Below are 26524 nucleotides of genomic sequence, written 5' to 3'. Positions count from 1 at the left end.
TGCATTGTGGTGGTTTTCAGAGAACCACCACAATGATCATGTTAAGCATGGACAAAAGACTTTGACTGCACGGGTGAATATGAATGTTTGGCAAACACATTTGTGTGTGTGTGGCTGCGCACAATATCCATGATGGTTTTCCAGTTGACACCATCTAAGCTAAATGAGTTGAGAAACAGATTTGTGAACCTGTGATTGCCTGTGGGAGGCACAGTTTTGTAAACTATTGCATGTCACATTTTATCCCTTCATCTCAAATCAGGCAATGAAGTGCAACATTTTTCAAACAAATGAAATATTCTCAATTGATACAACTTTGTTTTAACTATTGTGGTCCGCACCTGTGGGCCAACATACCTATTAAAGATTCTGTGGAGTCTTGTCTGAAAAGAAAAACACATCTAAAATTCCAAAAGATATGCTCACAGTAAAACTGCCTGTGTTTATTTGATAATCCAAGACAACAAAAGTAAGACACAACACGCCGTAATTTGTTGAGTTGGGTCTTATACGAAAACATGGACACTAGACACTCAACACAAACAGTATCCTATCTGGTATGACAATGCAGCATTCCGACTGTCGAAACTCAGGATCCAACCAGGAACCGTTAGATTTTTGAACTTTGTTTTATTTGGCTCCTGTACGAAAACATGGACACTCAACACAAACAGAAACAATGAAGTTTTCCGACTGTCGAAGCCCAGGATCGAAAAAGGGACCATTAGATTTTTGTACTTTGTTGAGTTGGCTCCTGTGCAAAAACATGGACACTCAACACAAACAGTATCCTATCTGGTATGACATAGTCAACAAAATCTATGCAAGCACATTTCCAACTTTAATACAGACGGACCAAAGCCAGACTACCATGAGTCACTGTTCCTGAATGCCGTGAAATGCATTCCAAAAACGCAGTTTTCCAGCTGCCGAAACCCAGGATCGATAATCCAAGACAACAATGCACAACACAAACTACATGGCGTAAGTTGGTGAGTTGGTTCTTGTAGGAGAACATGGACACTAGACACAAACAGGATCCTATCAGCTATGACATAATGCACGAAATCCACACAAATACATTCATGACATTCAACACAGACAGACCCCAATCAGACAGCTTTCCAGCTGCTGAAACCTGGGGTCGACAGGGACCTTTAGATTTTTGATCTAACGCTTACTGCAAAACTGCCTGTGTTCATTTGATCATCCAATACAACAAAAGCACAACACAAACTACATGCCATCATGTATTGAGTTGGCTCCTGTGATGCTTACTACAATACTGCCTGTGTTCATTTGATAATCCAAGAGAACAAGAGTACAACACAACCAATATGTCAACATTTGTTGGGTTGGCTCCTGTACAGGAGCATGGACACTCAACACTAACAGGATGCCAGTTGGACGACTGTGCGCCAATGAGTCGAAATACCATGGAATGCATTCCCAAAAGCCAGCTTTCTAGCTGCCGAAACCCGGGATTGAACCAGGGACCTTTAGATCTTCAGTCTAACGCTCTCCCAACTGAGCTATTTCGGCCATAAAACGCAAATATTCGGCGATTTGAACAACATCTGTGATATCGCACGGGCAAGAACGGGAAACAACGCAGTTTTCCGGCTGTCCAAACCCGGGACCGTTACATTTTTTCACTTTGTTGAGTTGGCTCCTGTACAAGAACATGGACACTCAACACAAACGGTATCCTATCTGGTATGACAATGCAGTTTTCCGACTGTCGAAACTCAGGATCCAACCAGGGACCGTTAGATTTTTGTACTTTGTTGAGTTGGCTCCTGTACGAAAACATGGACACTCAACACAAACAGTATCCTATCAGGTATGACATAGTCAACAAAATCTATGCAAGCACATTTCCACCTTTAATACAGACGGACCAAAGTCAGACTACCATGAGTCACTGTTCCTGAATGCCGTGAAATGCATTCCAAAATGCAGTTTTCCAGCTGCCGAAACCCGGGATCGATAATCCAAGACAACAATGCACAACACAAACTACATGGCGTAAGTTGTTGAGGTGGTTCTTGTAGGAGAACATGGACACTAGACACAAACAGGATCCTATCAGCTATGACATAATGCACGAAATCCACACAAATACATTCATGACATTCAACACAGACAGACCCCAATCAGACAGCTTTCCAGCTGCTGAAACCTGGGGTCGACAGGGACCTTTAGATTTTTGATCTAACGCTTACTGCAAAACTGCCTGTGTTCATTTGATCATCCAATACAACAAAAGCACAACACAAACTACATGCCATCATGTATTGAGTTGGCTCCTGTGATGCTTACTACAATACTGCCTGTGTTCATTTGATAATCCAAGAGAACAAGAGTACAACACAACCAATATGTCAACATTTGTTGGGTTGGCTCCTGTACAGGAGCATGGACACTCAACACTAACAGGATGCCAGTTGGACGACTGTGCGCCAATGAGTCGAAATACCATGGAATGCATTCCCAAAACCCAGCTTTCTAGCTGCCGAAACCCGGGATTGAACCAGGGACCTTTAGATCTTCAGTCTAACGCTCTCCCAACTGAGCTATTTCGGCCATAAAAAGTAAATATGTGGCAATTTGAACAACATCTGTGATATCGCACAGACAAGAACGGGAAACAACGCAGTTTTCCGGCTGTCCAAACCCGGGACCGTTAGATTTTTTCACTTTGTTGAGTTGGCTCCTGTACAAGAACATGGACACTCAACACAAACGGTATCCTATCTGGAATGACAATGCAGTTTTCCGACTGTCGAAACTCAGGATCCAACCAGGGACCGTTAGATTTTTGTACTTTGTTGAGTTGGCTCCTGTACGAAAACATGGACACTCAACACAAACAGTATCCTATCAGGTGTGACATAGTCAACAAAATCTATGCAAGCACATTTCCACCTTTAATACAGACGGACCAAAGTCAGACTACCATGAGTCACTGTTCCTGAATGCCGTGAAATGCATTCCAAAATGCAGTTTTCCAGCTGCCGAAACCCGGGATCGATAATCCAAGACAACAATGCACAACACAAACTACATGGCGTAAGTTGTTGAGGTGGTTCTTGTAGGAGAACATGGACACTAGACACAAACAGGATCCTATCAGCTATGACATAATGCACGAAATCCACACAAATACATTCATGACATTCAACACAGACAGACCCCAATCAGACAGCTTTCCAGCTGCTGAAACCTGGGGTCGACAGGGACCTTTAGATTTTTGATCTAACGCTTACTGCAAAACTGCCTGTGTTCATTTGATCATCCAATACAACAAAAGCACAACACAAACTACATGCCATCATGTATTGAGTTGGCTCCTGTGATGCTTACTACAATACTGCCTGTGTTCATTTGATAATCCAAGAGAACAAGAGTACAACACAACCAATATGTCAACATTTGTTGGGTTGGCTCCTGTACAGGAGCATGGACACTCAACACTAACAGGATGCCAGTTGGACGACTGTGCGCCAATGAGTCGAAATACCATGGAATGCATTCCCAAAAGCCAGCTTTCTAGCTGCCGAAACCCGGGATTGAACCAGGGACCTTTAGATCTTCAGTCTAACGCTCTCCCAACTGAGCTATTTCGGCCACAAAAAGCAAATATCCGGCAATTTGAACAACATCTGTGATATCGCACAGACAAGAACGGGAAACAACGCAGTTTTCCGGCTGTCCAAACCCGGGACCGTTAGATTTTTTCACTTTGTTGAGTTGGCTCCTGTACAAGAACATGGACACTCAACACAAACGGTATCCTATCTGGAATGACAATGCAGTTTTCCGACTGTCGAAACTCAGGATCCAACCAGGGACCGTTAGATTTTTGTACTTTGTTGAGTTGGCTCCTGTACGAAAACATGGACACTCAACACAAACAGTATCCGATCAGGTATGACATAGTCAACAAAATCTTTGCAAGCACATTTCCAACTTTAATACAGACGGACCAAAGTCAGACTACCATGAGTCACTGTTCCTGAATGCCGTGAAATGCATTCCAAAAACGCAGTTTTCCAGCTGCCGAAACCCGGTATGACAATGCAGTTTTCCGACTGTCGAAACTCAGGATCCAACCAGGGACCGTTAGATTTTTGTACTTTGTTGAGTTGGCTCCTGTACGAAAACATGGACACTCAACACAAACAGTATCCTATCAGGTATGACATAGTCAACAAAATCTATGCAAGCACATTTCCAACTTAAATACAGACAGACCAAAGTCAGACTACCATCTGTGAAATCGCACAGACAAGAACGGGAAACAACACAACCAATATGTCAACATTTGTTGGGTTGGCTCCTGTACAGGAGCATGGACACTCAACACTAACAGGATGCCAGTTGGACGACTGTGCGCCAATGAGTCGAAATACCATGGAATGCATTCCCAAAAGCCAGCTTTCTAGCTGCCGAAACCCGGGATTGAACCAGGGACCTTTAGATCTTCAGTCTAACGCTCTCCCAACTGAGCTATTTCGGCCATAAAAAGCAAATATCTGGCAATTTGAACAACATCTGTGATATCGCACAGACAAGAACGGGAAACAACGCAGTTTTCCGGCTGTCCAAACCCGGGACCGTTACATTTTTTCACTTTGTTGAGTTGGCTCCTGTACAAGAACATGGACACTCAACACAAACGGTATCCTATCTGGAATGACAATGCAGTTTTCCGACTGTCGAAACTCAGGATCCAACCAGGGACCGTTAGATTTTTGTACTTTGTTGAGTTGGCTCCTGTACGAAAACGTGGACACTCAACACAAACAGCATCCTATCAGGTATGACATAGTCAACAAAATCTTTGCAAGCACATTTCCAACTTTAATACAGACGGACCAAAGTCAGACTACCATGAGTCACTGTTCCTGAATGCCGTGAAATGCATTCCAAAAACGCAGTTTTCCAGCTGCCGAAACCCGGTATGACAATGCAGTTTTCCGACTGTCGAAACTCAGGATCCAACCAGGGACCGTTAGATTTTTGTACTTTGTTGAGTTGGCTCCTGTACGAAAACATGGACACTCAACACAAACAGTATCCTATCAGGTATGACATAGTCAACAAAATCTATGCAAGCACATTTCAAACTTAAATACAGACAGACCAAAGTCAGAATACCATCTGTGATATCGCACAGACAAGAACGGGAAACAACACAACCAATATGTCAACATTTGTTGGGTTGGCTCCTGTACAGGAGCATGGACACTCAACACTAACAGGATGCCAGTTGGACGACTGTGCGCCAATGAGTCGAAATACTCATTATAATACATATATAATACAGACGGACCAAAGTCAGACTACCATCTGTGAAATCGCACAGACAAGAACGGGAAACAACACAACCAATATGTCAACATTTGTTGGGTTGGCTCCTGTACAGGAGCATGGACACTCAACACTAACAGGATGCCAGTTGGACGACTGTGCGCCAATGAGTCGAAATACTCATTATAATACATATATAATACAGACGGACCAAAGTCAGACTACCATTTGTGAAATCGCACAGACAAGAACGGGAAACAACACAACCAATATGTCAACATTTGTTGGGTTGGCTCCTGTACAGGAGCATGGACACTCAACACGAACAGGATGCCAGTTGGACGACTGTGCGCCAATGAGTCGAAATACCATGGAATGCATTCCCAAAAGCCAGCTTTCCAGCTGCCGAAATCCGGGATTGAACCAGGGACCTTTAGATCTTCAGTCTAACGCTCTCCCAACTGAGCTATTTCGGCCATAAAAAGCAGTTTTCCGGCTGTCCAAACCCGGGACCATTAGATTTTTTCACTTTGTTGAGTTGGCTCCTGTACAAGAACATGGACACTCAACACAAACGGTATCCTATCTGGAATGACAATGCAGTTTTCCGACTGTCGAAACTCAGGATCCAACCAGGGACCGTTAGATTTTTGTACTTTGTTGAGTTGGCTCCTGTACGAAAACATGGACACTCAACACAAACAGTATCCGATCAGGTATGACATAGTCAACAAAATCTTTGCAAGCACATTTCCAACTTTAATACAGACGGACCAAAGTCAGACTACCATGAGTCACTGTTCCTGAATGCCGTGAAATGCATTCCAAAAACGCAGTTTTCCAGCTGCCGAAACCCGGTATGACAATGCAGTTTTCCGACTGTCGAAACTCAGGATCCAACCAGGGACCGTTAGATTTTTGTACTTTGTTGAGTTGGCTCCTGTACGAAAACATGGACACTCAACACAAACAGTATCCCATCAGGTATGACATAGTCAACAAAATCTATGCAAGCACATTTCCAACTTAAATACAGACAGACCAAAGTCAGACTACCATCTGTGATATCGCACAGACAAGAACGGGAAACGACACAACCAATATGTCAACATTTGTTGGGTTGGCTCCTGTACAGGAGCATGGACACTCAACACTAACAGGATGCCAGTTGGACGACTGTGCGCCTATGAGTCGAAATACTCATTATAATACATATATAATACAGACGGACCAAAGTCAGACTACCATCTGTGATATCGCACAGACAAGAACGGGAAACAACACAACCAATATGTCAACATTTGTTGGGTTGGCTCCTGTACAGGAGCATGGACACTCAACACGAACAGGATGCCAGTTGGACGACTGTGCGCCAATGAGTCGAAATACCATGGAATGCATTCCCAAAACCCAGCTTTCCAGCTGCCGAAACCCGGGATTGAACCAGGGACCTTTAGATCTTCAGTCTAACGCTCTCCCAACTGAGCTATTTCGGCCATAAAAAGCAAATATCCGGCGATTTGAACAACATCTGTGATATCGCAGAGACAAGAAAGGGAAACAATGAAGTTTTCCGACTGTTGAAACCCAGGATCGAAAAAGGGACCATTAGATTTTTGTACTTTGTTGAGTTGGCTCCTGTGCAAAAACATGGACACTCAACACAAACAGTATCCTATCTGGTATGACAATGCAGTTTTCCGACTGTCGAAACTCAGGATCCAACCAGGGACCGTTAGATTTTTGTACTTTGTTGAGTTGGCTCCTGTACGAAAACATGGACACTCAACACAAACAGTATCCTATCAGGTGTGACATAGTCAACAAAATCTATGCAAGCACATTTCCAACTTTAATACAGACGGACCAAAGTCAGACTACCATGAGTCACTGTTCCTGAATGCCGTGAAATGCATTCCAAAAACGCAGTTTTCCAGCTGCCGAAACCCGGGATCGATAATCCAAGACAACAATGCACAACACAAACTACATGGCGTAAGTTGTTGAGTTGGTTCTTGTAGGAGAACATGGACACTAGACACAAACAGGATCCTATCAGCTATGACATAATGCACGAAATCCACACAAATACATTCATGACATTCAACACAGACAGACCCCAATCAGACAGCTTTCCAGCTGCTGAAACCTGGGGTCGACAGGGACCTTTAGATTTTTGATCTAACGCTTACTGCAAAACTGCCTGTGTTCATTTGATCATCCAATACAACAAAAGCACAACACAAACTACATGCCATCATGTATTGAGTTGGCTCCTGTGATGCTTACTACAATACTGCCTGTGTTCATTTGATAATCCAAGAGAACAAGAGTACAACACAACCAATATGTCAACATTTGTTGGGTTGGCTCCTGTACAGGAGCATGGACACTCAACACTAACAGGATGCCAGTTGGACGACTGTGCGCCAATGAGTCGAAATACCATGGAATGCATTCCCAAAACCCAGCTTTCTAGCTGCCGAAACCCGGGATTGAACCAGGGACCTTTAGATCTTCAGTCTAACGCTCTCCCAACTGAGCTATTTCGGCCATAAAACGCAAATATTCGGCGATTTGAACAACATCTGTGATATCGCACGGGCAAGAACGGGAAACAACGCAGTTTTCCGGCTGTCCAAACCCGGGACCGTTACATTTTTTCACTTTGTTGAGTTGGCTCCTGTACAAGAACATGGACACTCAACACAAACGGTATCCTATCTGGTATGACAATGCAGTTTTCCGACTGTCGAAACTCAGGATCCAACCAGGGACCGTTAGATTTTTGTACTTTGTTGAGTTGGCTCCTGTACGAAAACATGGACACTCAACACAAACAGTATCCTATCAGGTGTGACATAGTCAACAAAATCTATGCAAGCACATTTCCACCTTTAATACAGACGGACCAAAGTCAGACTACCATGAGTCACTGTTCCTGAATGCCGTGAAATGCATTCCAAAATGCAGTTTTCCAGCTGCCGAAACCCGGGATCGATAATCCAAGACAACAATGCACAACACAAACTACATGGCGTAAGTTGTTGAGGTGGTTCTTGTAGGAGAACATGGACACTAGACACAAACAGGATCCTATCAGCTATGACATAATGCACGAAATCCACACAAATACATTCATGACATTCAACACAGACAGACCCCAATCAGACAGCTTTCCAGCTGCTGAAACCTGGGGTCGACAGGGACCTTTAGATTTTTGATCTAACGCTTACTGCAAAACTGCCTGTGTTCATTTGATCATCCAATACAACAAATCATTTGATCATCCAATACAACAAAATGCAGTTTTCCAGCTGCCGAAACCCGGGATCGATAATCCAAGACAACAATGCACAACACAAACTACATGGCGTAAGTTGTTGAGGTGGTTCTTGTAGGAGAACATGGACACTAGACACAAACAGGATCCTATCAGCTATGACATAATGCACGAAATCCACACAAATACATTCATGACATTCAACACAGACAGACCCCAATCAGACAGCTTTCCAGCTGCTGAAACCTGGGGTCGACAGGGACCTTTAGATTTTTGATCTAACGCTTACTGCAAAACTGCCTGTGTTCATTTGATCATCCAATACAACAAAAGCACAACACAAACTACATGCCATCATGTATTGAGTTGGCTCCTGTGATGCTTACTACAATACTGCCTGTGTTCATTTGATAATCCAAGAGAACAAGAGTACAACACAACCAATATGTCAACATTTGTTGGGTTGGCTCCTGTACAGGAGCATGGACACTCAACACTAACAGGATGCCAGTTGGACGACTGTGCGCCAATGAGTCGAAATACCATGGAATGCATTCCCAAAAGCCAGCTTTCCAGCTGCCGAAACCCGGGATTGAACCAGGGTCCTTTAGATCTTCAGTCTAACGCTCTCCCAACTGAGCTATTTCGGCCATAAAAAACAGATATCCGGCAATTTGAACAACATCTGTGATATCGCACAGACAAGAACGGGAAACAACGCAGTTTTCCGGCTGTCCAAACCCGGGACCGTTAGATTTTTTCACTTTGTTGAGTTGGCTCCTGTACAAGAACATGGACACTCAACACAAACGGTATCCTATCTGGAATGACAATGCAGTTTTCCGACTGTCGAAACTCAGGATCCAACCAGGGACCGTTAGATTTTTGTACTTTGTTGAGTTGGCTCCTGTACGAAAACATGGACACTCAACACAAACAGTATCCGATCAGGTATGACATAGTCAACAAAATCTTTGCAAGCACATTTCCAACTTTAATACAGACGGACCAAAGTCAGACTACCATGAGTCACTGTTCCTGAATGCCGTGAAATGCATTCCAAAAACGCAGTTTTCCAGCTGCCGAAACCCGGTATGACAATGCAGTTTTCCGACTGTCGAAACTCAGGATCCAACCAGGGACCGTTAGATTTTTGTACTTTGTTGAGTTGGCTCCTGTACGAAAACATGGACACTCAACACAAACAGTATCCTATCAGGTATGACATAGTCAACAAAATCTATGCAAGCACATTTCCAACTTTAATACAGACAGACCAAAGTCAGACTACCATCTGTGAAATCGCACAGACAAGAACGGGAAACAACACAACCAATATGTCAACATTTGTTGGGTTGGCTCCTGTACAGGAGCATGGACACTCAACACTAACAGGATGCCAGTTGGACGACTGTGCGCCAATGAGTCGAAATACCATGGAATGCATTCCCAAAAGCCAGCTTTCTAGCTGCCGAAACCCGGGATTGAACCAGGGACCTTTAGATCTTCAGTCTAACGCTCTCCCAACTGAGCTATTTCGGCCATAAAAAGCAAATATCTGGCAATTTGAACAACATCTGTGATATCGCACAGACAAGAACGGGAAACAACGCAGTTTTCCGGCTGTCCAAACCCGGGACCGTTACATTTTTTCACTTTGTTGAGTTGGCTCCTGTACAAGAACATGGACACTCAACACAAACGGTATCCTATCTGGAATGACAATGCAGTTTTCCGACTGTCGAAACTCAGGATCCAACCAGGGACCGTTAGATTTTTGTACTTTGTTGAGTTGGCTCCTGTACGAAAACGTGGACACTCAACACAAACAGCATCCTATCAGGTATGACATAGTCAACAAAATCTTTGCAAGCACATTTCCAACTTTAATACAGACGGACCAAAGTCAGACTACCATGAGTCACTGTTCCTGAATGCCGTGAAATGCATTCCAAAAACGCAGTTTTCCAGCTGCCGAAACCCGGTATGACAATGCAGTTTTCCGACTGTCGAAACTCAGGATCCAACCAGGGACCGTTAGATTTTTGTACTTTGTTGAGTTGGCTCCTGTACGAAAACATGGACACTCAACACAAACAGTATCCTATCAGGTATGACATAGTCAACAAAATCTATGCAAGCACATTTCAAACTTAAATACAGACAGACCAAAGTCAGAATACCATCTGTGATATCGCACAGACAAGAACGGGAAACAACACAACCAATATGTCAACATTTGTTGGGTTGGCTCCTGTACAGGAGCATGGACACTCAACACTAACAGGATGCCAGTTGGACGACTGTGCGCCAATGAGTCGAAATACTCATTATAATACATATATAATACAGACGGACCAAAGTCAGACTACCATCTGTGAAATCGCACAGACAAGAACGGGAAACAACACAACCAATATGTCAACATTTGTTGGGTTGGCTCCTGTACAGGAGCATGGACACTCAACACTAACAGGATGCCAGTTGGACGACTGTGCGCCAATGAGTCGAAATACTCATTATAATACATATATAATACAGACGGACCAAAGTCAGACTACCATTTGTGAAATCGCACAGACAAGAACGGGAAACAACACAACCAATATGTCAACATTTGTTGGGTTGGCTCCTGTACAGGAGCATGGACACTCAACACGAACAGGATGCCAGTTGGACGACTGTGCGCCAATGAGTCGAAATACCATGGAATGCATTCCCAAAAGCCAGCTTTCCAGCTGCCGAAATCCGGGATTGAACCAGGGACCTTTAGATCTTCAGTCTAACGCTCTCCCAACTGAGCTATTTCGGCCATAAAAAGCAGTTTTCCGGCTGTCCAAACCCGGGACCGTTAGATTTTTTCACTTTGTTGAGTTGGCTCCTGTACAAGAACATGGACACTCAACACAAACGGTATCCTATCTGGAATGACAATGCAGTTTTCCGACTGTCGAAACTCAGGATCCAACCAGGGACCGTTAGATTTTTGTACTTTGTTGAGTTGGCTCCTGTACGAAAACATGGACACTCAACACAAACAGTATCCGATCAGGTATGACATAGTCAACAAAATCTTTGCAAGCACATTTCCAACTTTAATACAGACGGACCAAAGTCAGACTACCATGAGTCACTGTTCCTGAATGCCGTGAAATGCATTCCAAAAACGCAGTTTTCCAGCTGCCGAAACCCGGTATGACAATGCAGTTTTCCGACTGTCGAAACTCAGGATCCAACCAGGGACCGTTAGATTTTTGTACTTTGTTGAGTTGGCTCCTGTACGAAAACATGGACACTCAACACAAACAGTATCCCATCAGGTATGACATAGTCAACAAAATCTATGCAAGCACATTTCCAACTTAAATACAGACAGACCAAAGTCAGACTACCATCTGTGATATCGCACAGACAAGAACGGGAAACGACACAACCAATATGTCAACATTTGTTGGGTTGGCTCCTGTACAGGAGCATGGACACTCAACACTAACAGGATGCCAGTTGGACGACTGTGCGCCTATGAGTCGAAATACTCATTATAATACATATATAATACAGACGGACCAAAGTCAGACTACCATCTGTGATATCGCACAGACAAGAACGGGAAACAACACAACCAATATGTCAACATTTGTTGGGTTGGCTCCTGTACAGGAGCATGGACACTCAACACGAACAGGATGCCAGTTGGACGACTGTGCGCCAATGAGTCGAAATACCATGGAATGCATTCCCAAAACCCAGCTTTCCAGCTGCCGAAACCCGGGATTGAACCAGGGACCTTTAGATCTTCAGTCTAACGCTCTCCCAACTGAGCTATTTCGGCCATAAAAAGCAAATATCCGGCGATTTGAACAACATCTGTGATATCGCAGAGACAAGAAAGGGAAACAATGAAGTTTTCCGACTGTTGAAACCCAGGATCGAAAAAGGGACCATTAGATTTTTGTACTTTGTTGAGTTGGCTCCTGTGCAAAAACATGGACACTCAACACAAACAGTATCCTATCTGGTATGACAATGCAGTTTTCCGACTGTCGAAACTCAGGATCCAACCAGGGACCGTTAGATTTTTGTACTTTGTTGAGTTGGCTCCTGTACGAAAACATGGACACTCAACACAAACAGTATCCTATCAGGTGTGACATAGTCAACAAAATCTATGCAAGCACATTTCCAACTTTAATACAGACGGACCAAAGTCAGACTACCATGAGTCACTGTTCCTGAATGCCGTGAAATGCATTCCAAAAACGCAGTTTTCCAGCTGCCGAAACCCGGGATCGATAATCCAAGACAACAATGCACAACACAAACTACATGGCGTAAGTTGTTGAGTTGGTTCTTGTAGGAGAACATGGACACTAGACACAAACAGGATCCTATCAGCTATGACATAATGCACGAAATCCACACAAATACATTCATGACATTCAACACAGACAGACCCCAATCAGACAGCTTTCCAGCTGCTGAAACCTGGGGTCGACAGGGACCTTTAGATTTTTGATCTAACGCTTACTGCAAAACTGCCTGTGTTCATTTGATCATCCAATACAACAAAAGCACAACACAAACTACATGCCATCATGTATTGAGTTGGCTCCTGTGATGCTTACTACAATACTGCCTGTGTTCATTTGATAATCCAAGAGAACAAGAGTACAACACAACCAATATGTCAACATTTGTTGGGTTGGCTCCTGTACAGGAGCATGGACACTCAACACTAACAGGATGCCAGTTGGACGACTGTGCGCCAATGAGTCGAAATACCATGGAATGCATTCCCAAAAGCCAGCTTTCTAGCTGCCGAAACCCGGGATTGAACCAGGGACCTTTAGATCTTCAGTCTAACGCTCTCCCAACTGAGCTATTTCGGCCATAAAACGCAAATATTCGGCGATTTGAACAACATCTGTGATATCGCACGGGCAAGAACGGGAAACAACGCAGTTTTCCGGCTGTCCAAACCCGGGACCGTTACATTTTTTCACTTTGTTGAGTTGGCTCCTGTACAAGAACATGGACACTCAACACAAACGGTATCCTATCTGGTATGACAATGCAGTTTTCCGACTGTCGAAACTCAGGATCCAACCAGGGACCGTTAGATTTTTGTACTTTGTTGAGTTGGCTCCTGTACGAAAACATGGACACTCAACACAAACAGTATCCTATCAGGTGTGACATAGTCAACAAAATCTATGCAAGCACATTTCCACCTTTAATACAGACGGACCAAAGTCAGACTACCATGAGTCACTGTTCCTGAATGCCGTGAAATGCATTCCAAAATGCAGTTTTCCAGCTGCCGAAACCCGGGATCGATAATCCAAGACAACAATGCACAACACAAACTACATGGCGTAAGTTGTTGAGGTGGTTCTTGTAGGAGAACATGGACACTAGACACAAACAGGATCCTATCAGCTATGACATAATGCACGAAATCCACACAAATACATTCATGACATTCAACACAGACAGACCCCAATCAGACAGCTTTCCAGCTGCTGAAACCTGGGGTCGACAGGGACCTTTAGATTTTTGATCTAACGCTTACTGCAAAACTGCCTGTGTTCATTTGATCATCCAATACAACAAAAGCACAACACAAACTACATGCCATCATGTATTGAGTTGGCTCCTGTGATGCTTACTACAATACTGCCTGTGTTCATTTGATAATCCAAGAGAACAAGAGTACAACACAACCAATATGTCAACATTTGTTGGGTTGGCTCCTGTACAGGAGCATGGACACTCAACACTAACAGGATGCCAGTTGGACGACTGTGCGCCAATGAGTCGAAATACCATGGAATGCATTCCCAAAACCCAGCTTTCTAGCTGCCGAAACCCGGGATTGAACCAGGGACCTTTAGATCTTCAGTCTAACGCTCTCCCAACTGAGCTATTTCGGCCATAAAAAGCAAATATCTGGCAATTTGAACAACATCTGTGATATCGCACAGACAAGAACGGGAAACAACGCAGTTTTCCGGCTGTCCAAACCCGGGACCGTTACATTTTTTCACTTTGTTGAGTTGGCTCCTGTACAAGAACATGGACACTCAACACAAACGGTATCCTATCTGGAATGACAATGCAGTTTTCCGACTGTCGAAACTCAGGATCCAACCAGGGACCGTTAGATTTTTGTACTTTGTTGAGTTGGCTCCTGTACGAAAACATGGACACTCAACACAAACAGTATCCTATCAGGTATGACATAGTCAACAAAATCTATGCAAGCACATTTCAAACTTTAATACAGACAGACCAAAGTCAGAATACCATCTGTGATATCGCACAGACAAGAACGGGAAACAACACAACCAATATGTCAACATTTGTTGGGTTGGCTCCTGTACAGGAGCATGGACACTCAACACTAACAGGATGCCAGTTGGACGACTGTGCGCCAATGAGTCGAAATACTCATTATAATACATATATAATACAGACGGACCAAAGTCAGACTACCATCTGTGAAATCGCACAGACAAGAACGGGAAACAACACAACCAATATGTCAACATTTGTTGGGTTGGCTCCTGTACAGGAGCATGGACACTCAACACTAACAGGATGCCAGTTGGACGACTGTGCGCCAATGAGTCGAAATACTCATTATAATACATATATAATACAGACGGACCAAAGTCAGACTACCATTTGTGAAATCGCACAGACAAGAACGGGAAACAACACAACCAATATGTCAACATTTGTTGGGTTGGCTCCTGTACAGGAGCATGGACACTCAACACGAACAGGATGCCAGTTGGACGACTGTGCGCCAATGAGTCGAAATACCATGGAATGCATTCCCAAAAGCCAGCTTTCCAGCTGCCGAAATCCGGGATTGAACCAGGGACCTTTAGATCTTCAGTCTAACGCTCTCCCAACTGAGCTATTTCGGCCATAAAAAGCAGTTTTCCGGCTGTCCAAACCCGGGACCGTTAGATTTTTTCACTTTGTTGAGTTGGCTCCTGTACAAGAACATGGACACTCAACACAAACGGTATCCTATCTGGAATGACAATGCAGTTTTCCGACTGTCGAAACTCAGGATCCAACCAGGGACCGTTAGATTTTTGTACTTTGTTGAGTTGGCTCCTGTACGAAAACATGGACACTCAACACAAACAGTATCCGATCAGGTATGACATAGTCAACAAAATCTTTGCAAGCACATTTCCAACTTTAATACAGACGGACCAAAGTCAGACTACCATGAGTCACTGTTCCTGAATGCCGTGAAATGCATTCCAAAAACGCAGTTTTCCAGCTGCCGAAACCCGGTATGACAATGCAGTTTTCCGACTGTCGAAACTCAGGATCCAACCAGGGACCGTTAGATTTTTGTACTTTGTTGAGTTGGCTCCTGTACGAAAACATGGACACTCAACACAAACAGTATCCCATCAGGTATGACATAGTCAACAAAATCTATGCAAGCACATTTCCAACTTAAATACAGACAGACCAAAGTCAGACTACCATCTGTGATATCGCACAGACAAGAACGGGAAACGACACAACCAATATGTCAACATTTGTTGGGTTGGCTCCTGTACAGGAGCATGGACACTCAACACTAACAGGATGCCAGTTGGACGACTGTGCGCCTATGAGTCGAAATACTCATTATAATACATATATAATACAGACGGACCAAAGTCAGACTACCATCTGTGATATCGCACAGACAAGAACGGGAAACAACACAACCAATATGTCAACATTTGTTGGGTTGGCTCCTGTACAGGAGCATGGACACTCAACACTAACAGGATGCCAGTTGGACGACTGTGCGCCAATGAGTCGAAATACCATGGAATGCATTCCCAAAACCCAGCTTTCCAGCTGCCGAAACCCGGGATTGAACCAGGGACCTTTAGATCTTCAGTCTAACGCTCTCCCAACTGAGCTATTTCGGCCATAAAAAGCAAATATCCGGCGATTTGAACAACATCTGTGATATCGCAGAGACAAGAAAGGGAAACAATGAAGTTTTCCGACTGTTGAAACCCAGGATCGAAAAAGGGACCATTAGATTTTTGTACTTTGTTGAGTTGGCTCCTGTGCAAAAACATGGACACTCAACACAAACAGTATCCTATCTGGTATGACAATGCAGTTTTCCGACTGTCGAAACTCAGGATCCAACCAGGGACCGTTAGATTTTTGTACTTTGTTGAGTTGGCTCCTGTACGAAAACATGGACACTCAACACAAACAGTATCCTATCAGGTGTGACATAGTCAACAAAATCTATGCAAGCACATTTCCAACTTTAATACAGACGGACCAAAGTCAGACTACCATGAGTCACTGTTCCTGAATGCCGTGAAATGCATTCCAAAAACGCAGTTTTCCAGCTGCCGAAACCCGGGATCGATAATCCAAGACAACAATGCACAACACAAACTACATGGCGTAAGTTGTTGAGTTGGTTCTTGTAGGAGAACATGGACACTAGACACAAACAGGATCCTATCAGCTATGACATAATGCACGAAATCCACACAAATACATTCATGACATTCAACACAGACAGACCCCAATCAGACAGCTTTCCAGCTGCTGAAACCTGGGGTCGACAGGGACCTTTAGATTTTTGATCTAACGCTTACTGCAAAACTGCCTGTGTTCATTTGATCATCCAATACAACAAAAGCACAACACAAACTACATGCCATCATGTATTGAGTTGGCTCCTGTGATGCTTACTACAATACTGCCTGTGTTCATTTGATAATCCAAGAGAACAAGAGTACAACACAACCAATATGTCAACATTTGTTGGGTTGGCTCCTGTACAGGAGCATGGACACTCAACACTAACAGGATGCCAGTTGGACGACTGTGCGCCAATGAGTCGAAATACCATGGAATGCATTCCCAAAACCCAGCTTTCTAGCTGCCGAAACCCGGGATTGAACCAGGGACCTTTAGATCTTCAGTCTAACGCTCTCCCAACTGAGCTATTTCGGCCATAAAACGCAAATATTCGGCGATTTGAACAACATCTGTGATATCGCACGGGCAAGAACGGGAAACAACGCAGTTTTCCGGCTGTCCAAACCCGGGACCGTTACATTTTTTCACTTTGTTGAGTTGGCTCCTGTACAAGAACATGGACACTCAACACAAACGGTATCCTATCTGGTATGACAATGCAGTTTTCCGACTGTCGAAACTCAGGATCCAACCAGGGACCGTTAGATTTTTGTACTTTGTTGAGTTGGCTCCTGTACGAAAACATGGACACTCAACACAAACAGTATCCTATCAGGTGTGACATAGTCAACAAAATCTATGCAAGCACATTTCCACCTTTAATACAGACGGACCAAAGTCAGACTACCATGAGTCACTGTTCCTGAATGCCGTGAAATGCATTCCAAAATGCAGTTTTCCAGCTGCCGAAACCCGGGATCGATAATCCAAGACAACAATGCACAACACAAACTACATGGCGTAAGTTGTTGAGGTGGTTCTTGTAGGAGAACATGGACACTAGACACAAACAGGATCCTATCAGCTATGACATAATGCACGAAATCCACACAAATACATTCATGACATTCAACACAGACAGACCCCAATCAGACAGCTTTCCAGCTGCTGAAACCTGGGGTCGACAGGGACCTTTAGATTTTTGATCTAACGCTTACTGCAAAACTGCCTGTGTTCATTTGATCATCCAATACAACAAAAGCACAACACAAACTACATGCCATCATGTATTGAGTTGGCTCCTGTGATGCTTACTACAATACTGCCTGTGTTCATTTGATAATCCAAGAGAACAAGAGTACAACACAACCAATATGTCAACATTTGTTGGGTTGGCTCCTGTACAGGAGCATGGACACTCAACACTAACAGGATGCCAGTTGGACGACTGTGCGCCAATGAGTCGAAATACCATGGAATGCATTCCCAAAACCCAGCTTTCTAGCTGCCGAAACCCGGGATTGAACCAGGGACCTTTAGATCTTCAGTCTAACGCTCTCCCAACTGAGCTATTTCGGCCATAAAAAGCAAATATCTGGCAATTTGAACAACATCTGTGATATCGCACAGACAAGAACGGGAAACAACGCAGTTTTCCGGCTGTCCAAACCCGGGACCGTTACATTTTTTCACTTTGTTGAGTTGGCTCCTGTACAAGAACATGGACACTCAACACAAACGGTATCCTATCTGGAATGACAATGCAGTTTTCCGACTGTCGAAACTCAGGATCCAACCAGGGACCGTTAGATTTTTGTACTTTGTTGAGTTGGCTCCTGTACGAAAACATGGACACTCAACACAAACAGTATCCTATCAGGTGTGACATAGTCAACAAAATCTATGCAAGCACATTTCCACCTTTAATACAGACGGACCAAAGTCAGACTACCATGAGTCACTGTTCCTGAATGCCGTGAAATGCATTCCAAAATGCAGTTTTCCAGCTGCCGAAACCCGGGATCGATAATCCAAGACAACAATGCACAACACAAACTACATGGCGTAAGTTGTTGAGGTGGTTCTTGTAGGAGAACATGGACACTAGACACAAACAGGATCCTATCAGCTATGACATAATGCACGAAATCCACACAAATACATTCATGACATTCAACACAGACAGACCCCAATCAGACAGCTTTCCAGCTGCTGAAACCTGGGGTCGACAGGGACCTTTAGATTTTTGATCTAACGCTTACTGCAAAACTGCCTGTGTTCATTTGATCATCCAATACAACAAAAGCACAACACAAACTACATGCCATCATGTATTGAGTTGGCTCCTGTGATGCTTACTACAATACTGCCTGTGTTCATTTGATAATCCAAGAGAACAAGAGTACAACACAACCAATATGTCAACATTTGTTGGGTTGGCTCCTGTACAGGAGCATGGACACTCAACACTAACAGGATGCCAGTTGGACGACTGTGCGCCAATGAGTCGAAATACCATGGAATGCATTCCCAAAACCCAGCTTTCTAGCTGCCGAAACCCGGGATTGAACCAGGGACCTTTAGATCTTCAGTCTAACGCTCTCCCAACTGAGCTATTTCGGCCATAAAAAGCAAATATCCGGCAATTTGAACAACATCTGTGATATCGCACAGACAAGAACGGGAAACAACGCAGTTTTCCGGCTGTCCAAACCCGGGACCGTTAGATTTTTTCACTTTGTTGAGTTGGCTCCTGTACAAGAACATGGACACTCAACACAAACGGTATCCTATCTGGAATGACAATGCAGTTTTCCGACTGTCGAAACTCAGGATCCAACCAGGGACCGTTAGATTTTTGTACTTTGTTGAGTTGGCTCCTGTACGAAAACATGGACACTCAACACAAACAGTATCCGATCAGGTATGACATAGTCAACAAAATCTTTGCAAGCACATTTCCAACTTTAATACAGACGGACCAAAGTCAGACTACCATTTGTGAAATCGCACAGACAAGAACGGGAAACAACACAACCAATATGTCAACATTTGTTGGGTTGGCTCCTGTACAGGAGCATGGACACTCAACACGAACAGGATGCCAGTTGGACGACTGTGCGCCAATGAGTCGAAATACCATGGAATGCATTCCCAAAAGCCAGCTTTCCAGCTGCCGAAATCCGGGATTGAACCAGGGACCTTTAGATCTTCAGTCTAACGCTCTCCCAACTGAGCTATTTCGGCCATAAAAAGCAGTTTTCCGGCTGTCCAAACCCGGGACCGTTAGATTTTTTCACTTTGTTGAGTTGGCTCCTGTACAAGAACATGGACACTCAACACAAACGGTATCCTATCTGGAATGACAATGCAGTTTTCCGACTGTCGAAACTCAGGATCCAACCAGGGACCGTTAGATTTTTGTACTTTGTTGAGTTGGCTCCTGTACGAAAACATGGACACTCAACACAAACAGTATCCGATCAGGTATGACATAGTCAACAAAATCTTTGCAAGCACATTTCCAACTTTAATACAGACGGACCAAAGTCAGACTACCATGAGTCACTGTTCCTGAATGCCGTGAAATGCATTCCAAAAACGCAGTTTTCCAGCTGCCGAAACCCGGTATGACAATGTAGTTTTCCGACTGTCGAAACTCAGGATCCAACCAGGGACCGTTAGATTTTTGTACTTTGTTGAGTTGGCTCCTGTACGAAAACATGGACACTCAACACAAACAGTATCCTATCAGGTATGACATAGTCAACAAAATCTATGCAAGCACATTTCCAACTTTAATACAGACAGACCAAAGTCAGACTACCATCTGTGAAATCGCACAGACAAGAACGGGAAACAACACAACCAATATGTCAACATTTGTTGGGTTGGCTCCTGTACAGGAGCATGGACACTCAACACTAACAGGATGCCAGTTGGACGACTGTGCGCCAATGAGTCGAAATACCATGGAATGCATTCCCAAAACCCAGCTTTCTAGCTGCCGAAACCCGGGATTGAACCAGGGACCTTTAGATCTTCAGTCTAACGCTCTCCCAACTGAGCTATTTCGGCCATAAAAAGCAAATATCTGGCAATTTGAACAACATCTGTGATATCGCACAGACAAGAACGGGAAACAACGCAGTTTTCCGGCTGTCCAAACCCGGGACCGTTACATTTTTTCACTTTGTTGAGTTGGCTCCTGTACAAGAACATGGACACTCAACACAAACGGTATCCTATCTGGAATGACAATGCAGTTTTCCGACTGTCGAAACTCAGGATCCAACCAGGGACCGTTAGATTTTTGTACTTTGTTGAGTTGGCTCCTGTACGAAAACATGGACACTCAACACAAACAGTATCCTATCAGGTATGACATAGTCAACAAAATCTATGCAAGCACATTTCAAACTTAAATACAGACAGACCAAAGTCAGAATACCATCTGTGATATCGCACAGACAAGAACGGGAAACAACACAACCAATATGTCAACATTTGTTGGGTTGGCTCCTGTACAGGAGCATGGACACTCAACACTAACAGGATGCCAGTTGGACGACTGTGCGCCAATGAGTCGAAATACTCATTATAATACATATATAATACAGACGGACCAAAGTCAGACTACCATCTGTGAAATCGCACAGACAAGAACGGGAAACAACACAACCAATATGTCAACATTTGTTGGGTTGGCTCCTGTACAGGAGCATGGACACTCAACACTAACAGGATGCCAGTTGGACGACTGTGCGCCAATGAGTCGAAATACTCATTATAATACATATATAATACAGACGGACCAAAGTCAGACTACCATTTGTGAAATCGCACAGACAAGAACGGGAAACAACACAACCAATATGTCAACATTTGTTGGGTTGGCTCCTGTACAGGAGCATGGACACTCAACACGAACAGGATGCCAGTTGGACGACTGTGCGCCAATGAGTCGAAATACCATGGAATGCATTCCCAAAAGCCAGCTTTCCAGCTGCCGAAATCCGGGATTGAACCAGGGACCTTTAGATCTTCAGTCTAACGCTCTCCCAACTGAGCTATTTCGGCCATAAAAAGCAGTTTTCCGGCTGTCCAAACCCGGGACCGTTAGATTTTTTCACTTTGTTGAGTTGGCTCCTGTACAAGAACATGGACACTCAACACAAACGGTATCCTATCTGGAATGACAATGCAGTTTTCCGACTGTCGAAACTCAGGATCCAACCAGGGACCGTTAGATTTTTGTACTTTGTTGAGTTGGCTCCTGTACGAAAACATGGACACTCAACACAAACAGTATCCGATCAGGTATGACATAGTCAACAAAATCTTTGCAAGCACATTTCCAACTTTAATACAGACGGACCAAAGTCAGACTACCATGAGTCACTGTTCCTGAATGCCGTGAAATGCATTCCAAAAACGCAGTTTTCCAGCTGCCGAAACCCGGTATGACAATGCAGTTTTCCGACTGTCGAAACTCAGGATCCAACCAGGGACCGTTAGATTTTTGTACTTTGTTGAGTTGGCTCCTGTACGAAAACATGGACACTCAACACAAACAGTATCCCATCAGGTATGACATAGTCAACAAAATCTATGCAAGCACATTTCCAACTTAAATACAGACAGACCAAAGTCAGACTAACATCTGTGATATCGCACAGACAAGAACGGGAAACGACACAACCAATATGTCAACATTTGTTGGGTTGGCTCCTGTACAGGAGCATGGACACTCAACACTAACAGGATGCCAGTTGGACGACTGTGCGCCTATGAGTCGAAATACTCATTATAATACATATATAATACAGACGGACCAAAGTCAGACTACCATCTGTGATATCGCACAGACAAGAATGGGAAACAACACAACCAATATGTCAACATTTGTTGGGTTGGCTCCTGTACAGGAGCATGGACACTCAACACTAACAGGATGCCAGTTGGACGACTGTGCGCCAATGAGTCGAAATACCATGGAATGCATTCCCAAAACCCAGCTTTCCAGCTGCCGAAACCCGGGATTGAACCAGGGACCTTTAGATCTTCAGTCTAACGCTCTCCCAACTGAGCTATTTCGGCCATAAAAAGCAAATATCCGGCGATTTGAACAACATCTGTGATATCGCAGAGACAAGAAAGGGAAACAATGAAGTTTTCCGACTGTTGAAACCCAGGATCGAAAAAGGGACCATTAGATTTTTGTACTTTGTTGAGTTGGCTCCTGTGCAAAAACATGGACACTCAACACAAACAGTATCCTATCTGGTATGACAATGCAGTTTTCCGACTGTCGAAACTCAGGATCCAACCAGGGACCGTTAGATTTTTGTACTTTGTTGAGTTGGCTCCTGTACGAAAACATGGACACTCAACACAAACAGTATCCTATCAGGTGTGACATAGTCAACAAAATCTATGCAAGCACATTTCCAACTTTAATACAGACGGACCAAAGTCAGACTACCATGAGTCACTGTTCCTGAATGCCGTGAAATGCATTCCAAAAACGCAGTTTTCCAGCTGCCGAAACCCGGGATCGATAATCCAAGACAACAATGCACAACACAAACTACATGGCGTAAGTTGTTGAGTTGGTTCTTGTAGGAGAACATGGACACTAGACACAAACAGGATCCTATCAGCTATGACATAATGCACGAAATCCACACAAATACATTCATGACATTCAACACAGACAGACCCCAATCAGACAGCTTTCCAGCTGCTGAAACCTGGGGTCGACAGGGACCTTTAGATTTTTGATCTAACGCTTACTGCAAAACTGCCTGTGTTCATTTGATCATCCAATACAACAAAAGCACAACACAAACTACATGCCATCATGTATTGAGTTGGCTCCTGTGATGCTTACTACAATACTGCCTGTGTTCATTTGATAATCCAAGAGAACAAGAGTACAACACAACCAATATGTCAACATTTGTTGGGTTGGCTCCTGTACAGGAGCATGGACACTCAACACTAACAGGATGCCAGTTGGACGACTGTGCGCCAATGAGTCGAAATACCATGGAATGCATTCCCAAAACCCAGCTTTCTAGCTGCCGAAACCCGGGATTGAACCAGGGACCTTTAGATCTTCAGTCTAACGCTCTCCCAACTGAGCTATTTCGGCCATAAAACGCAAATATTCGGCGATTTGAACAACATCTGTGATATCGCACGGGCAAGAACGGGAAACAACGCAGTTTTCCGGCTGTCCAAACCCGGGACCGTTACATTTTTTCACTTTGTTGAGTTGGCTCCTGTACAAGAACATGGACACTCAACACAAACGGTATCCTATCTGGTATGACAATGCAGTTTTCCGACTGTCGAAACTCAGGATCCAACCAGGGACCGTTAGATTTTTGTACTTTGTTGAGTTGGCTCCTGTACGAAAACATGGACACTCAACACAAACAGTATCCTATCAGGTGTGACATAGTCAACAAAATCTATGCAAGCACATTTCCACCTTTAATACAGACGGACCAAAGTCAGACTACCATGAGTCACTGTTCCTGAATGCCGTGAAATGCATTCCAAAATGCAGTTTTCCAGCTGCCGAAACCCGGGATTGATAATCCAAGACAACAATGCACAACACAAACTACATGGCGTAAGTTGTTGAGTTGGTTCTTGTAGGAGAACATGGACACTAGACACAAACAGGATCCTATCAGATATGACATAATGCACGAAATCCACACAAATACATTCATGACATTCAACACAGACAGACCCCAATCAGACAGCTTTCCAGCTGCTGAAACCTGGGGTCGACAGGGACCTTTAGATTTTTGATCTAACGCTTACTGCAAAACTGCCTGTGTTCATTTGATCATCCAATACAACAAAAGCACAACACAAACTACATGCCATCATGTATTGAGTTGGCTCCTGTGATGCTTACTACAATACTGCCTGTGTTCATTTGATAATCCAAGAGAACAAGAGTACAACACAACCAATATGTCAACATTTGTTGGGTTGGCTCCTGTACAGGAGCATGGACACTCAACACTAACAGGATGCCAGTTGGACGACTGTGCGCCAATGAGTCGAAATACCATGGAATGCATTCCCAAAAGCCAGCTTTCCAGCTGCCGAAACCCGGGATTGAACCAGGGTCCTTTAGATCTTCAGTCTAACGCTCTCCCAACTGAGCTATTTCGGCCATAAAAAACAGATATCCGGCAATTTGAACAACATCTGTGATATCGCACAGACAAGAACGGGAAACAACGCAGTTTTCCGGCTGTCCAAACCCAGGACCGTTAGATTTTTTCACTTTGTTGAGTTGGCTCCTGTACAAGAACATGGACACTCAACACAAACGGTATCCTATCTGGTATGACAATGCAGTTTTCCGACTGTCGAAACTCAGGATCCAACCAGGGACCGTTAGATTTTTGTACTTTGTTGAGTTGGCTCCTGTACGAAAACATGGACACTCAACACAAACAGTATCCTATCAGGTATGACATAGTCAACAAAATCTATGCAAGCACATTTCCAACTTTAATACAGACGGACCAAAGTCAGACTACCATGAGTCACTGTTGGTTCTTGTAGGAGAACATGGACACTAGACACAAACAGGATCCTATCAGCTATGACATAATGCACGAAATCCACACAAATACATTCATGACATTCAACACAGACAGACCCCAATCAGACAGCTTTCCAGCTGCTGAAACCTGGGGTCGACAGGGACCTTTAGATTTTTGATCTAACGCTTACTGCAAAACTGCCTGTGTTCATTTGATCATCCAATACAACAAAAGCACAACACAAACAACTACATTCCGACTGTCGAAACTCAGGATCCAACCAGGGACCGTTAGATTTTTGTACTTTGTTGAGTTGGCTCCTGTACGAAAACATGGACACTCAACACAAACAGCATCCTATCAGGTATGACATAGTCAACAAAATCTATGCAAGCACATTTCCAACTTTAATACAGACAGACCAAAGTCAGACTACTATGAGTCACTGTTCCTTTTCATTTCATTATCCAAGACAACAAAAGACACAACACAAACAACATGCCATGATTTGTTGAGTTGGGTACTGTACGGGAACATGGATATTCGACACAAACAATCAGTTATGACATTGTCTCCGAAATCTATTCAATACAAGTATGACATACTTGTGACTACAGACTACAGACAGACCCCAATCAGACTACAGTGAGGGGGGTCGAAATACCTCGGAATGCATTCCCAAAACACAGCTTTCCAGCTGCTCAAACCTGGGATCGATAATCCAAGACAACAAAAGGACAACACAAACCACATGGCGTATTTTGTGAGCTGGTTCTTGTAGGAGACCATGGACACACAAACCGTAAGCAGCTATCAGCTATGGCATAATACACGAAAACCACACAAATACATCCATAACATTCAACAC

General features: G+C 43.8%; 1 protein-coding gene and 24 non-coding genes across 25 annotated transcripts in view; all 25 read right to left on the bottom strand.

Annotated features, from left to right (window-relative positions):
* mfsd4aa (major facilitator superfamily domain containing 4Aa) overlaps window positions 1-26524 on the bottom strand; it is a 48610-nt gene that overhangs the window by 11237 nt on the left and 10849 nt on the right. The gene's annotated exons all lie outside the window — the stretch shown is intronic.
* Window positions 1470-1542, bottom strand: trnaf-gaa. The gene has a single exon. It is a non-coding gene; the product is annotated as a tRNA-Phe (tRNA).
* Window positions 2514-2586, bottom strand: trnaf-gaa. The gene has a single exon. It is a non-coding gene; the product is annotated as a tRNA-Phe (tRNA).
* Window positions 3558-3630, bottom strand: trnaf-gaa. The gene has a single exon. It is a non-coding gene; the product is annotated as a tRNA-Phe (tRNA).
* Window positions 4450-4522, bottom strand: trnaf-gaa. The gene has a single exon. It is a non-coding gene; the product is annotated as a tRNA-Phe (tRNA).
* On the bottom strand, window positions 5720-5792 carry trnaf-gaa. The gene has a single exon. It is a non-coding gene; the product is annotated as a tRNA-Phe (tRNA).
* On the bottom strand, window positions 6740-6812 carry trnaf-gaa. Its single transcript has one exon. It is a non-coding gene; the product is annotated as a tRNA-Phe (tRNA).
* trnaf-gaa lies at window positions 7797-7869 on the bottom strand. Its single transcript has one exon. It is a non-coding gene; the product is annotated as a tRNA-Phe (tRNA).
* On the bottom strand, window positions 9177-9249 carry trnaf-gaa. The gene has a single exon. It is a non-coding gene; the product is annotated as a tRNA-Phe (tRNA).
* On the bottom strand, window positions 10069-10141 carry trnaf-gaa. The gene has a single exon. It is a non-coding gene; the product is annotated as a tRNA-Phe (tRNA).
* Window positions 11339-11411, bottom strand: trnaf-gaa. The gene has a single exon. It is a non-coding gene; the product is annotated as a tRNA-Phe (tRNA).
* Window positions 12359-12431, bottom strand: trnaf-gaa. The gene has a single exon. It is a non-coding gene; the product is annotated as a tRNA-Phe (tRNA).
* Window positions 13416-13488, bottom strand: trnaf-gaa. The gene has a single exon. It is a non-coding gene; the product is annotated as a tRNA-Phe (tRNA).
* trnaf-gaa lies at window positions 14460-14532 on the bottom strand. Its single transcript has one exon. It is a non-coding gene; the product is annotated as a tRNA-Phe (tRNA).
* Window positions 15462-15534, bottom strand: trnaf-gaa. Its single transcript has one exon. It is a non-coding gene; the product is annotated as a tRNA-Phe (tRNA).
* Window positions 16482-16554, bottom strand: trnaf-gaa. Its single transcript has one exon. It is a non-coding gene; the product is annotated as a tRNA-Phe (tRNA).
* On the bottom strand, window positions 17539-17611 carry trnaf-gaa. The gene has a single exon. It is a non-coding gene; the product is annotated as a tRNA-Phe (tRNA).
* On the bottom strand, window positions 18583-18655 carry trnaf-gaa. Its single transcript has one exon. It is a non-coding gene; the product is annotated as a tRNA-Phe (tRNA).
* Window positions 19627-19699, bottom strand: trnaf-gaa. Its single transcript has one exon. It is a non-coding gene; the product is annotated as a tRNA-Phe (tRNA).
* Window positions 20251-20323, bottom strand: trnaf-gaa. The gene has a single exon. It is a non-coding gene; the product is annotated as a tRNA-Phe (tRNA).
* On the bottom strand, window positions 21082-21154 carry trnaf-gaa. The gene has a single exon. It is a non-coding gene; the product is annotated as a tRNA-Phe (tRNA).
* trnaf-gaa lies at window positions 22084-22156 on the bottom strand. Its single transcript has one exon. It is a non-coding gene; the product is annotated as a tRNA-Phe (tRNA).
* trnaf-gaa lies at window positions 23104-23176 on the bottom strand. Its single transcript has one exon. It is a non-coding gene; the product is annotated as a tRNA-Phe (tRNA).
* On the bottom strand, window positions 24161-24233 carry trnaf-gaa. The gene has a single exon. It is a non-coding gene; the product is annotated as a tRNA-Phe (tRNA).
* On the bottom strand, window positions 25205-25277 carry trnaf-gaa. Its single transcript has one exon. It is a non-coding gene; the product is annotated as a tRNA-Phe (tRNA).

This window comes from Chelmon rostratus, chromosome 2 (genome assembly GCF_017976325.1).
Source record: "Chelmon rostratus isolate fCheRos1 chromosome 2, fCheRos1.pri, whole genome shotgun sequence".
Lineage (NCBI taxonomy): Eukaryota > Metazoa > Chordata > Actinopteri > Chaetodontiformes > Chaetodontidae > Chelmon > Chelmon rostratus.
This window is presented reverse-complemented; position numbering and strand designations above follow the sequence as displayed.